This window comes from Protopterus annectens, chromosome 3.part1, assembly GCF_019279795.1.
Source record: "Protopterus annectens isolate FY-2018-M chromosome 3.part1, PAN1.0, whole genome shotgun sequence".
In the NCBI taxonomy this organism is placed as follows: Eukaryota; Metazoa; Chordata; order Ceratodontiformes; family Protopteridae; genus Protopterus; species Protopterus annectens.
The window spans coordinates 1,196,461,982-1,196,475,970 of NC_056732.1; positions in this window are offsets into that span (position 1 = coordinate 1,196,461,982).

Here is a 13,989-nt window from a genome sequence, read left to right on the forward strand (position 1 = left end):
AGGTTTTGTAGGTGCTGACACACAGTACTGTATGTTACACAGGTACAACTGATCTGGGTTGCCATACCTATGTGCCCTGTAGGTATGTCTGATGTGTGTGTGGGTATGCCTGTAACATGGCCTTGGTGGTATGATTGCCACAGGATATATGTGCATATCTAGCAACATGTGTAGTGTACTACAGCAGTATGCCACCTATAGTGATGAATGTGCACATTTGTTACTGAGGGGTTTGCTATCAACAAGTAGCATCTTGTACTGATAGTACTTAAACTGTACTTAACATTCATTTCAATGGATTACAAATGTTTGCATGCATTAGCTTCATACATGCCCCCTGTGGCTAGGTGGTGCATTGTGTCACATAGAGTGTGCCATGTACTGTTGTATAGTCTTGCATACTGGTTCCACTTTGTTGCTGTGCAGAACATGTTTTGGAATATAGTATGTGCCAGGCACTGCCAGGCAGTTGTGGGCTGAGCAGTCCTATGTGGTATGAAAGGTGTGTATCTACTGACAGCCAATAGGTTGCTATATATGGCATTTCATTGATGTCTGTACTTTAGCATGTTAAGTGTGCCACATGACATGCTCACAATGACTGTTTTATTGTCTTACAGGAATATGTCTCACAACAGGAAGCCTGCCTATTCCCCTGGGGAGGAGGAGGTCATCTATGATGCCCTGGTACAGCTTTACAACTTGCTGTTCTCCAGATCTAGCCAGGACCAGCATGGCCGCACTGCACTGTGGCAGGATGTTGTCCATCGGGTGAATGATGTAGGCATGCATAACCGGACTTATGAGCAGGTACGCCATCACTGCAGTGATTTAATTAGACATGTCCGGCAGCATGCCTCTGATGTCCACAGACAACAGCTTGCCACAGGTGGTGGTGCATCAACACACCCCCCCATCAGCAGAGTGGAAGAGCTGCTTCTCAGCGTGGTGGCTCCTGGACAAGCAGTACATCAGACATGCGTCATCATGGAGGCCGGCTTCACCCAGCACGTAGATACAGAGCATGCAGGTAACATGGCATATCTGTAGATTACTGTTAGATCAATTGTTAGAACAGGCCTTTACCAGATGTCTACTGTGTATTCAGAAGATGCGGAGCCTGGTGTCATGCAATACTGATAATTTGGAACATAATTTGTATGCCTGTGACTGTCACCTCTTGTACTACTGTGGAACTGCAAACACACAGCAGCAATACCATAGTTGTTGACACTGACAAACTGTCTCATATCCTTGTAGGTCCCTCTGGTGTGATAGCAAGACAGCACACCCATGCTGTTGAGTGTTCTACATTTAATATAGCATATAACATGTGCATGTTATAGGAGACCTGTAGACCATATACACATGTAAAACACCTACACATAATGCATGCTCTGCATGTTCTCTGTGGGACTATGCACATCCCAGTAACATGAGTATCCTCCTCAAACACATGTAATACACAGAGCATCCCAACCAATTACAGTACACTGTAGTGGACATTGCATAGGCAGAGTCAATACACATGCACACAACATACACCACTTTGTCATATGCAGTTAGTGTTAATTTGATACACATGGCATATGTAGACACCTGCTGTAAGGTCGTACTCCAGTATCCCAAATGTCAACAACACAGCACACATACTATACCTGGGGTAGTGGACTATCATTGAGTGGTGTGACACACTTCAACACACAACGCATTCATGTGAAGCAATTATCCCTATTGAGCATCTTACATATCCATGTAACAACTGGCTGTGAAATGGTTACTGTAGCCAAAGTGGTGCAGGTCAGGTACAGCAAGATAGTTGCCAATTTGACATACATTAGTGGCCTTTGTTGACCACATGATGCTGCCTGATGATGGCTCATGGTACTACACTACATCCAGTAACAGTAACTACAGTATTACACATAGTGTTCATTGCTATACACCTGCCAGTTGTGTGCATCCGGCCATGGTATGTATACCTATGAGTGATGGTGCACAGGACATTGGAAAGCATTCCAGACTTGCACAGCATTGTTGTGTCCATGTACACGTTGTGTTCCAGGGTGAGGCCAATCATTGAACAACACACATGCATCAAAGACATGTATACTGTTATCAACAAGGACAATCCACACTCGCACTGCATCCTGTTGAGCAACACACATCCTGCATGCTGACATGTGTGATAGGACTCTTTGGGTTGTGATACTGTACTGCACCTTCAACCATTAATGAATATGTTCCGTATTGCTGTTGGTGTGTGTGTGTGTGTGTGTGTGTGTGTGTGTGTGTGTGTGTGTGTGTGTGTGTGTGTGTGTGTGTGTGTGTGTGTGTGTGTGTGTGTGTGTGTCAACTTGACTGAGTAGTGTATGTGTGCATGTGTGCATGTGTTCATGTGTGCATGTGTTCATGTGTTCATGTGTTCATGTGTGCATGTGCGCTAACATCCTGTACAGATTGTGAAGTGTGTTTCCTGTCTTCCTCTCACAGGTGCTGAGGTATTGGATGAGTGCAGCAGGGAACCTGAGGTCACTGCCACAAATAGTGGGCATGATAACACACAGGCAGGTTTGTCAGGGTCTGTCGTTGGTCCGCCAATCTACAGTACACAACTGTCCACCCCATCTATGCGCACATTCATACTGCCGATACATCCCTCAACACCAATGGCCTTAGAAGAGGAACAGCATACAGCAGGCACCAACCAGGATAGTGTGGTATCTTTGGCACATACAACCCCACACAGCAGCCATACCAAGACACCTGGAATGGTACCACATAGGCATATGTCCAGGAGTGCTCGTGGGAGCACTGCTGGTCATAATGCCCCTGGCAGACGTGCCCACTCTGGTCTCACATCCTTAGCCATATTCCGGTCTGTAATGCAGGCACAGACACGTATGGAATAGTACACCAGGTAGGGACTAAGGGCGCAGAGGGCTCACAACACCACTATCAATGACAGTATCTGTGACCTTGCCGGTGCCATCCATAATTACACCAAGGTCATTGATAGACGTAGGGGGGAGACACTAGATGTCCTTCGCAATGTAATGTCCATGTGCCAGGACAGTGCAGGATGGCTGAGACATCGACGTGGATGTATGGCAGCAACATCATCAGCTTGCACTCGTCATGGATGACACACAAGTCCCAGCCACACCCATAGTGGCAGTACCAGCCCCAGCAATGTTGGGGCTGGGCTGTCAATAGACCGTCCAAGACTACCATGTGCACATGGCTCTGGCCAGTCCCAGCAGGGCCATGGGTCTAGTCGACATTCCTCTGTCTCTGACGATTGTACCCAGTCTGGCTTGGTACCCGATACTGTCCGTGGCACCCTTGGCTGGCATAGGTACTGTGTCCATGGCCGGAGACAGTGAGCTGTACAGCCTGGCAGGTACAGTCCATGGCTGTCCTACAATCACCCATATGTGGCAGCCACAAGGTGGAACTGTGTGCATGCAGACACACACACATAAACATAAACACCTAGGACTAACACATACACACACACATTACACCAACATTGACCCATACTGTACTGTTGTCCCTCACACACACACACACACACACACACACACACACACACACACACACACACACACACACACACACACACACACACATACATGTCGATTGGATGGGTCATTGTCGGGCTCTGGCACACCAATAACACACCCTGTGCATATGATGAAACTGTGCCACCTCCTGTCATCTGTGACAATGATGCAGGAACAGGCTTACATGGTGCTGATGCACAGGGTGACCTAATAGCAGTGTAGCAATGTTAGCATGTTGTCAACAGCAAGGTGTCCTGCTATCCTTGTAGGTATATCTGAGCAGGCATGATGCATTAAAGCTATTATTATCAATGTAGTATGGTTTACACCAGTGTTAATTCCAATACTGTATTGTCCACCCATGTGCTACTTGGCTGATGTGTGCGGTACTGGCAGCATGTGTTGGTGAGTGGATGGTACATGTGTGATGTGTGCAGTACAGATTTGCAGGTGTACATTTGTGAACATGGTGGAGGTGCACCATCTGCATGTATGTGCATAGTGGACACATGGGAAGGGTGACATGCCCTGTATTACACAGTGTTAACACTTCATATTTCCTATTGGTGGCCAGTATGCATTTTACTACACATATGTTACGACTTGGGTACACATGTGTGTATGACATGGTTTGCCACTATGCTGTGGATGATACTGTTTATATCGGTCATTGTTTTGCATACTGGTAGTATACATAACCTCAACAGCCTGACTTTACCCAATCGTTAACTGATGTCTTGACAACTGACACACAGATGTAGGATACACAGTAGCATTTTAGTCCTTCCGGAACTATACTATACCAGTAACCAGTGGTATTGGCCGCCACACATTCCTGGGACCACTCCTGTTTGGCATGTAGACGTCCCAGGTACAAGCAAACACACTAGGGATATCTTGTCCACATCTGGTAATGCATACAGTGGCCTACAATGCATTCTCCAGATGAGACACTTATCCTCCACAAGGGTATCATACAGACAGATACCTGTTGACCAACACATGCTGTAAAGCTATAAGCCAACTATAGCATAGTCATCCACATTTACAATACATAGTATCCTGACACTACCACATTGTTAGTAGCCCACAACATGAAGCCGGGGTACCAATGTGTACATACAGCCACATGTTATGTCATCTGTCCTTTGCTATTCATATTTCCAAAGGTATGCTGATGTCCCTCAGTGAATCACATAAGCATGAAGGGATCTGTATGCATATCTACTGAGGTGTTGTACACCTGTAATGAATGGCCATTATTGACAGACTGTGTTGTGTTTGAACATGTCTGACATATACCCCAGGCATGAACCCCCACTCACTCTATTCTATAGAAACTGTCATGGGTGTGTGTGTGACACAGATGACCTAGGCCACAGATCACTACAGTGGCTGGCCTTGACACATACATACATATGTGACCTAAGGTCTGAGAGGCAGCAGCACAGACTGTCAATGGTAACAGATGTATTTGTGTAGAAAGCAGGCTTCACACCCATGAACTCATTGCGGTCACATGTACATATATCTATTTGCCACACAGTTAACAGTTGAGGTCACATGTACATATATGTATGTGCCACACAGATACCGGAAGTGTGCAATGCACATACTGTTGTTTTACTGATATGTCATACAGTTGTAAAAGCAAAACCCACAACACATTAGCCAACAGTATCATACACACACTCAGCAATTGCAGGACTCAAACCCCTACCTAACTATGTTATGATACTACAGAGATATGCTATAACATGATGCGCTATATGCTTTACTGGGTGTTTTTATTTCTCCTGCTATATTTCTAGGATGCTGACATCATCAGACTTGCCAAAGAAGAATCTACCTCTATTCATGTGTTTTCCTAGTCTCCAAAAAGGGAACTCCTCTCTGAAGAAATCACCCCCCCCCCACAGAGCAATTGCAGAATTAAAACCCCTACCTATGTTTTAATACTACAGAGATACACATTAACACGACGCGCTATGTGCTTTACTGGGTGTTTCCATTTCTCCTGCTATATTTTTAGGATGCTGACATCATCAGACTTGCCAAAGAAGAATCTACCTCTATTCATGTGTTTTCCTAGTCTCCAAAAAGGGAACTCTTCTCACAAGAACTCACACACACATAGCAATTGCAGAATTCAATCCTCTACCTAACTATGTTATGATACTGCAAAAATACGCATCAACATGACACGATATATGCTTTTATGAGTGTTTTTATTTCTCCTGCTATATTTCTAGGATGCTGATATCATCAGACTTGCCAAAGAAGAATCTACCTCTATTCATGTGTTTTCCTAGTCTTCAAAAAGGGAACTCCTCCCACAAGAAATCACACACACACACATCCCCCGACACACACAGAGCAATCGTAGGATTCCAACCCCGACCTAATTATGTTATGATACTACAGAGATACACATTAACACAATGTGCTATATGCTTTACTGGGTGCTTTCATTTCTCCTGCTATATTTCTAGGATGCTGACATCAACAGACTTGCCAAAGAAGAATCTACCTCTTTTCATGTGTGTACCTAGTCTCCAAAAGGGCACTCCTCTCACAGGGAATCTCACACACACACAGAGCAACTGCAGGATTTAAACCCCTACCTAATTATGTTATGATATTACAGAGATTCGCATTAACACGATGCGCTATATGTTTTATTGGGTATTTTTATTTCTCTTGCTATATTTCTATGATGCTGACATTATCAGACTGGACATGGTAATGCATGTGCACTTTGTTTTATGCAATCCCAGGAATGAACCATGTGGGTCAGCAGGTGTTAACAGCTTGAACAGGACTCCACACTTCTTAGCTTGTGTGATTTCTCTGTGGACAAATTTCCATTCCTTCATATGACAATACATATTTATGCACAGGTTGTTGAATTTGTGGATACAACATGTGTCTGTGATGTTGATAAAGGGCTACTCAGAGTCTATGTGGGATGTGTGTAGCTCCCTTCAGTGATGTGTGCCCTGGGTGGCTGCCTTGCAAACAGTCTAGCACGTCTGGGAACCATGATCTGTCCATGATCATACCACAGTTGGTAGGGCTGTGTGTTTGTTGGCTTCCAATAGCTCTGTTTATGACTTCAATCATGATGGACTCAATGGCATTGCAGATCAGATGTCATAGGCTTATAGGACTATAGTTCCCATGGTCTGTTATGCACCAACACTTGTGGGGTGTGCCATATGTTGCTGTAACACATTGAACAGTTTCAGATCCTGTAAAGAGGGTGTGGCTCAACAGACTGTTCAGGTGCAGGGTCTGTTTGTTCTACAGTTCACTTATGACACATATCAGGAAACAATGTCATCCAATTGAGGCCATGTTTTCGGCTTTGGAAGAAGCTGTTTACCCATTCTACATGTGATATCTCCTGGTATGATGATAGGGACATTTGTCAGTGGGTTGTGGGTATGTATGTATGGGCCTGTCTGACAGGATGTCAGCATTGTTGGTCAGGTACAGTTGGCTCTGACGCAGGACATATATGTGTGTACAGTGCTGTGTATGACATAGCTGAAGGTAGTGTCACAGTTCTGTCTGGACTCCTTCACAGATAATCTTTCAAAAACACCAACATACCTGAGCACTAGACCCCTGTAATACTCTTTTACACACTTAATGCCCTACTGATCCCTTTTGATCAGTCAACAGAGGGTATGCCATCATAATATCCTGGCATGTCCAACGGTTGGTTTTGCGTGTACTCTCCAGTCCAGCTGGTGGATATAGGACTTTTGAGGCAATGTTACAACTGCCTTATGTACACAGACAACCTTCACCTCCTCCCAACAAACTCAGATATATGTGGGAGATGCAACTATATAGACAAACGGGAGGCTGAGCTCTCTTGACCCATGACCGGCACAGACTATTAGGTGGTGAAGGGAACCACACACACCACAACTCTGTCACACATAGACCTATAGCGACAGCAAACAAACTGCATTACCACACAAGTACATACTCGGAGGATCTACATAATATCTGCCTAAGCAGCACCCAGACAACTGCTACCCCACGACATTATCCACATATCACATGGTTCACAAAGTCAGTGTGCCACACAGTCACTGCCCTTAGGGGTAAAAACACATCTAATACACTTGTAATAGATGAATCTTTTGTCAGACACACTGACGTCACACTCACCAGGCTAAACAAGGAAAAAGACACTTTGCACTGTCTGTCGGGTGGCAGGTTCTGCCACATTAAACATGCACTCAGGTCACTCCAAAGCAAGTACAAATATGGCTCCATCATTGTCCATGCTGGTGTGACTTACCTCAGATGTTCCTCCCTGGACTACATGACAAGGGACATAGAGGAGCTCTGTGATCATGTAACCAAGGCCAGTATGACCTTGACCTTGTGTAGCATCTTACTCTCACCAAGAATGATGGCACAATATACAGACAAGCTGATCAATTGTAACAGTTGGCTAACATATTGGTGTCATTCAAAGGAGATCCAGTGTCTGTCAGCCTGGGATGACATGCTCGACATGCCACTTAGCTTCACTATGGACAGCTTGCACCTGTCACCCCTGGACTTTTGAATACTGGCTAAGGCTATTGCCACCCCCACAGTGCCTTTTTTGGCCAAGGCTCAAATGACAAACCCACCGCCATGGACAATACACGGTAAAAGAAAGTACGGGTAATGCTGCTCGACAGCAGATGTGTAGACCACAGAATGCACGCACTCAAGACTCTCCTAAGTATGGTAAATGTCGATATCTGTGAAGTAACAGACACCTGGTTCAGGCTCACAAATGCACACCAGTACTACCAGGTTATACTTCATACCATGCTTTTCAGCCACAAGACTGTGACCGACCAACAACTTTAGGGGGAGTATCAGTATACATCACAGATACACACACCTCCAGGTTAGTAGCACTGCAGGAAGCATCAGAGACCATACATGTGCAACTAACAGTGGGCAAAACTGCCTTTTAGTTTGTAGCCTGCTACATACCACCCTCCTGAACTCAGGAACCCCACTCAGCTTTCATGGGAACACTGGAGGATATGACGGTCCCTACAAACACCATTATATGGGTTGACTTCAACTACCGAAACATTGACTGGGAATACTACTCAAGCCACAACACCCTCACCCAACGGTTGCTAGAATTACTAAACACAAATGCTATGTCACAACTGGTCACCACACCCACATGAGGGGAAAACATATTGGACCTGATCATCACCAACATGGGGACTCCATGTTCCACACCAGAGGTATGCCCTTCATTGGTAAGGTCAGACCATACATTTATCTCCCTGGACATCCATATCCTGTCCCCATCCCCATCCTAGGTTCTCTCGGTGAAGTACTTACCAACCGCAAACGTCACACTTCTCTAAACCAAGGTGGTATCCTTCAAAGACCCTGGGACAGAGGTAAGTACGGCTCAGACCGCTGAATCCTTTACAAACACATTCTATTGACACCTACTGGAATGCATGGATCGTGCTATCCCAAATATGAACAAGACTCACTCCTCCAAAGGCAGGGAACATGTCTGCTGGACCACGGCCATAAATAAGCTATACAACAAAAGGAGGGGGCTACTACATGATAGAGCACAATCCCAATAAGGGAAGGCATCTCTGATCAGTACTAGCAAGAAGCTACATTCACTCATGAATTCATCTAAGACCCACTTCGAAAGGTAAATTGCACCAGACACTGAGAACAATCACAAAGCCTTCTTTAGTTATGTCATGAATCTGGGTGCCAATTTCCAGATATGCTGTGTGTTACTGCAAAATGACAATACATACACTGAACCCACAAACATTGTCATCATCCGGGCAAACAGGTTCATTGCAAATGTCACCCCCCCATCCCCCCAATGAGCAAATGTCCATCCCAACAGAGTGTAGCTTCCCTGACATCACAGATGATCAGGTGAGTGCTGCCCTCTCCAAAGCTGACAACACAGCATCAATGGGACTGGACAGTGTCCCAGCCTGCATCTTTCACAAGCTTCATGACGAACGTAACCCTCACATGAAGTCACTGTTCAATATCAGACTTACTACAGGATATGTACCCAAAGAGTGGTGTACAGCAACAGTGGTCCCACTCCACAAAGGTGGTGCCACAACAGACCCCGGACACTATCGCCCTGTAAGCCTATCTAGCCTGGTCTGCAATGCTATGGAGCGTACCATCATGCTACTCATACACACAGACATCGGGAACCGACAGGCACTGGATCCTACACAATTCAGCTTTGTTGTGGGCAGATCTTGCCTCTTGAACATGGTCGACTTCTTTAAACAGTTACCAGGTCCATAGATGTAGGGAAGGTAGTCCACACAGCCTACCTGGACCTCACATACACCTTCACAACAATACCCCACTCGTGCATCATACATAAGCTCACCAGCTTAGGTATCGACACATATGTCACAAGATGGATTGCTAAGTGGATCAGGGATAGCACCCGCATGGTATGTATTGCAGGTGCCATGACTGACCTCTACACCAGTTACACATGGCATCCCACAAGGCTCAGTCCTGGGACCTGTCTTGTTCAGTATATATTCCTCTGATGTACAGGCTAACACAGGAGGAATATGGCTGACCATGTTCGCAGATGACTGCAAACTGGGTGCCATATTTGACTCTGCAGCTACCACAAGCATCCTCCAAAAGGGTCTGACAGAGATGGATAACTGGTGCCAGAGCCATGGCCTGCAGCTGAATGCCATTAAATGCATAGTCATCCCCTTTGGGAATCACATAGTGCCCACACATTACCACATAGGTGTTAATACATTAAGTATGGTAGAAGTTCTTAGGGATATGGGGACATGAGTGGTTTGTAATCTTGCCTTTGACAATCACATTGCCATAGTGGTTAGACAGGCATTCTATATAGCCCTCCCTATCCCAACAGGTTTCACATCTAGATCAAGTAAAGTCATTGTGCCCCTATACTCATGAGGCCCATGATTGGATACAATGCCCCATTTGGGATGTACCTTACCCATCACCTGCAGCAACTGTATTGGCCACAAAAGTACCTCACCAAGTGGATCTAGGGACTCACACAGATGCCCTGTGCAGTTTGGCTAAAGTAACTCCAGCTCTACACAGTCACTTACCACCTGTTCGGATTCGATCTGTGCCTGTTGTTAACAACCATGTCCAACACAGAATTAATGTTCATGCTCCAACTCAGGATATTCGGATCCCTTAGAGCTACATGTTCCAGGGACTTACACCTCGGCACAGATATTTATAGGACATACTGGAGGGACACATTTCTATCCCAGATGCTCCCCTCACTCTGGATTGTGATCCCAGTCCCGCATAGGCTGAGCCCCCCACTGACCCCCTACAGGAGACATACTGATGGGTGGATGGGTGATCGTATGTTTACCCCTGGAATCTCTTTAGGGTCCCTGCTGGACAGAGGCACAATAAAGCAAATGTAAAGGGCCTATCTTGTGTGACCTACTATCCACAGGCACAGTCTACTAATCTAACAGTGCTGCGAAAGCCAAACACACTCTGGCTAGGCTTATACATGCCCTAGGGCAGATAGGCTAGTATCAACCTATGCACCTATGGCAATGTTCGGGGTGCACATTGTTTATTGATGATACTGATTGCAGGTTTTTTCTCTTCTTTGCTTTCACACTTTCTACGAAGAACCTACGTATCTGTAGAACATATTTTATTATGACAGGGTTCCAATATATTATATATGTGTCTGCTGTCATATAACTGTGTGCACATGGCAGACTGGTGAATACTGAGAGGTTCCTGTGTTAACATATGCAACTGCCAGATATGTGTGGCCCACTGCTATACTCAGACATGGTCTAAGTGTGTAAGCATGCCCAGTCTGTCCTTTCAGTATTTTGTTGCCTGACATTTGTATCATTTGTGCAAGTGTATGAACATGCCCAGTCTGTCCTTTCAGTGTTTTGTTGCCTGACATTTGTCTCATTTATTCAAGTGTGTGAGCATGTCCAGTCTGTCCTTTCAGTGTTTTGTTACCTGACATTTGTCTCATTTATTTGTGTGTGAGCATGCCCAGTGTGACCTTTCAGTATGTTGCTGTCTGAAGTCCACTACATTTGTTGATGTGTGTGAACATGACCAATATTAACCATTATACTATATGTATGTTGAAAATCAGGTTCTATTCTTACTGCAGGGCTCACCTTTTTGTCATAACTCGACAGGGATTATGCTGTGCCTGCAGGGTTTCCATGAGATACGTTGCATAGACTTATCAACATGTCTCCATACAGGCTAACCAGTGCAATACTGTCATGGTTTAGTGGCTCAGTAGTATGACTGTAGTACACAGTATCCTGGGTTTGAGGCCTGTCACTGCTTTATATTTTCATACAGAGCAGACCAGACTGCTTAAGGGCCAGTAGAACAAATATGAGCATGTTGGCTTTTGTTCAGCTATGCCCAACGTAGACCAGGCTTGTCCAACATTGCTCAACATTAACCAACATTACAGAACATTGCCCAATATTGATCAACATTGACCACAGTTTTGCTAGTGTTAGTGTGTGCAATTGCTTTACATATACTAAATGGTGGTGAAAGCTGTTTAGCACTGCTTTATATTGCTTAACACATGGCAATCATGCCTTAGGTGATGCTGCATGGCTGCCTATGTCGGATGCACATACTGCACTCCCTATACATGTTTGGAAACAGGTAGTGTCAAGTTAGGCATCCCTTTTACTATTTGTGCGAGTCAGAGAGAGGTATAATTTCCAGGGTTCCTACTGAACCAGTGTATGTGGTATGCATTGCCTCTTTTTTTCCAAGGCCAAAGCATACTGGGCGTGCCTCCTTCTGCCTACTGGGGCAGGCTCAGGTTGTTCCTCCTCTGAGTCACGCTTTGCCTGTGATGGCCTTGGCAATGGTGGGGGGCTGTTTGGCCCAGGCCTATGCTGCCCCTGCGGTAGATGTTTTTGCAGGATCATATTATGTAGCATAGCACATACCATGACAATTTTGGTACATGTAGTTGGTGAGTACTGCAAGGGTCCACCAGATGTGTCCAGGCACCGGAACTGTGACTTGAGCAGGCCAAACACACATTCGATTACATTTCGTGTTTGTGCGTGTGCCTCATTATGGTATTCCTATTCAGTTGTGTGTGCATTTCTGATGGGTGTCATCAGCCACGGCTCCAGTGCATAGCCAGCATCCCTCACTAGGTGACCATGAGGGATGTCCTTATTGGCAAATGTCTGGTGCAGCTGTGTCAGATGCCAGATATGGGAATCATGGTAGCTTCCAGGGCAGCCAGCACACACATTCAGTATTATGCCCTGGGCATCGCACACGACCTGGCAGTTGATGGAGGGGATGCCTTTGTGGTTGAAGTAGACCCTACCCCGCTAACCGGCTGGTGCTTTGATACGTATGTGCGTGCAGTCTATTGCACCCACTACCTCAGGGTATTCCACTATTTGCTGGAAGAGATGCATACTGCTGGCCAATACCTCATGGGAATTGGGGAAATATACATGATCACCGACATGTGCTGACATGGCATCCAGGAACTGGTGCAGTACCCTGGATGCTGATGCCTGTGATATCCCCATCATATCACCAGTTGGTCTCTGGAAGGTACCTGTTCCTAATATTCTTAGGCCAACACATGCCTTGGTTTCCACTGGGATGGGTTCCCCTCTGTTGGTTCTGTGTGTGAGGCGTGGCCTGCACAGCTCAACAATTTGCTGCAAGAGGTCTCTATCCACTCTATAGCGCTCCACTATCTCCAGCTCATGTAGCCCCTGGTAGGTTACCCTGGGCCTGTACACTGTTTTCCGTCTCCTCACTGTGGGTTGTCCAGCAGCGTTCACATTGTCACCATCCTCAGCATGTTGCATATGTCGCCTTATAACAGCAATGGCAGCCCCTAACATTTCTTTGTCTCAGTAAAGCTTTTTCAGCTTTAATTTCTATTAGCTTACTGCAGTGTTGCAGTGTCTCTTGAGAGAAACATAGTGGAATGTTGTTTGCAGAGTTTTAAGTGCTGGGCTGGGCTGGACTAGTGTACTTCCTGTGTAATTGCCTGATTTTGATTGTTTTCACCTGCTAGCTCTGCTAGTGCTCCCTGGTTAACTTCCTACTATTTGTTGTGATTCCTTTTTCCTTTCTGTTTCCTCAGGGGGGCAGCACCGCACACACAAGCACAAACACATTCACAACAGATCACATATGCGCACACATGCTTACACTGATTAAAACATGCTTATTCTTGCTAAAACGCACAAACACAGGTGCAAACACGCTTACACAACTTTAAACAACCTTAGACATGCTTACTCTGGCTTAAACGCACGCACACAGGCGTACATGCGTGCACACAGTCTTACTCGGATAT